This window comes from Gavialis gangeticus, unplaced genomic scaffold (assembly GCF_001723915.1).
Source record: "Gavialis gangeticus isolate Ggan-Ray unplaced genomic scaffold, GavGan_comp1, whole genome shotgun sequence".
NCBI lineage: Eukaryota > Metazoa > Chordata > Crocodylia > Gavialidae > Gavialis > Gavialis gangeticus.
In genome coordinates this window covers 25,113,531-25,115,292 of record NW_017728992.1, presented here as the reverse complement: position 1 = coordinate 25,115,292, position 1,762 = coordinate 25,113,531, and positions in this window count along the sequence as shown.

Sequence of the window (1,762 nt, the reverse complement as noted above, 5' to 3'; positions counted from 1 at the left end):
CCTACTTACAGGCTTGGTGGCACCAAACTGACTAGCACCATAACTGGAAAGGACCTAGAGATGATAATTAAATATAGTATGAACATGAGCCATCGGTGTGGCCAGCAGGGCAAACAATATTCCGGCATGCATCAATCAATGCATTTCAAGCATAACCAAGGAAGTGATTATCCCACTTTACTCAGTATTGGTGAGACCACAGCTGGAGTACTGCATCCAGTTCTGGGTGTTGCACTTCAACAAGGACACGGAAAAGCTTAACAGAGTCCAGAGAAGAGCTACCCATATGATCAGAGGCTTGCAAGGCAAGTCATATGAGGAAAAGCTGAGGGACTTGGGTCTCTTCAGCTTAAAATAGAGAAGGCTGAGAGGGGACTTGGTAGCAGCTTACTGCTTTATTAGGGGAATACATCAAGGGCTGGGTGAACAACTGTTCACTGGGGCACCCCTGGGGAAAACCAGGAGTAATGGCCACAAGCTCCTGGAAGACCATTTCAGGCTTAACACTAGGAAAAACTTCTTCACAATTAGGGTATCCAGACTGTGGAATAAACTTCCTCCATAGGTAGTGCAATCACCTACTCTGGAAATCTTGAAGAGAAGATTGGACGGTCACCTCGCTAGGGTCACCTGACTCCAGTTGTCTTTCCTGCCTAGTGCAGGAAGGCTGGACTCCATGATCTTGTGAGGTCCCTTCTAGTCCCTTACAATCTATGAATTCATCTATGAATCTTAAATCCCAGGTTTTTGTAGTCATAAAATTATATCAAAATATGAATGTTTGTTTTAAATGTATACATTTTTTGCCTTTGAAGAAGACCCAAGCCTCACAGATATACACCATATACTGTCTTGCTCAGATATAGAACCATGATAAATTTCAATTATGGTGAGGTAAAGGCCACTGGTTGTCTTAATCTGACCCTGGCAGGCACTGAAAGAGCAGTGAGCACACAAGTATCCATATGTACTTAGTAATCCATTTGTGTTCTCAGCCAGGATGCATGATTTTCAGTGCATGATTTTCCATAAAACTCTTGATTCACACATAAATATGCAGTACAAGTGTTTGCTAAAAACCTATTCTTCTAAACATATTTTGTAACTATTCCCTCCTCCCCTAACTGGGAGTATTTAATATGGGATAGCCACCAAACAACATGCAGATTCATATGACATATGGCCCCTGCAAACAAAGTTTTTTAAGCTTTCAGGTTTTTATGATATCATACATTAAAACAGAAGGAATGAGAACAATGGCTGGATTGGTTCCTCCCTTAGTATAACAACTCTTCCTTGATGTGTAGTAAAAAACAAATTTATCTCCAAATGTTAAATTTGTCTATCAATACTCAGGCCGCAAAAACTGGTATAAATTTTGTATCTTTGGGCTACCTCAACTGCTAATGCCATTTTTTTCCAAAGATGTTCCCTTCTCCTCCTCTTTATGTAGTAGTTGAAGGGTGAGGAAAAGTTAAAACCTTCATGCAAACAAAACTCCCAGAAGCAGGGAGAATGGGGTGGTATATGTCAATATTCAAAGCAGGAGATGCTGTCAGTACCATTTGCTCTGCACACTATCATACACCATGCCACTGCTGTGTTACAGGGAGCTGCTGCTTCCAAGGGTCAACATGAGTTATTAACAAGTAGGGACTCCACATTTGTCTACAACTCAGGAAATAGATGGGAAAGGTCATAGGGCTGGAGTGTTTCACAGTTTCATGGTTTCATAGTTTCATAGTTTCTAGGGTCAGAAGGG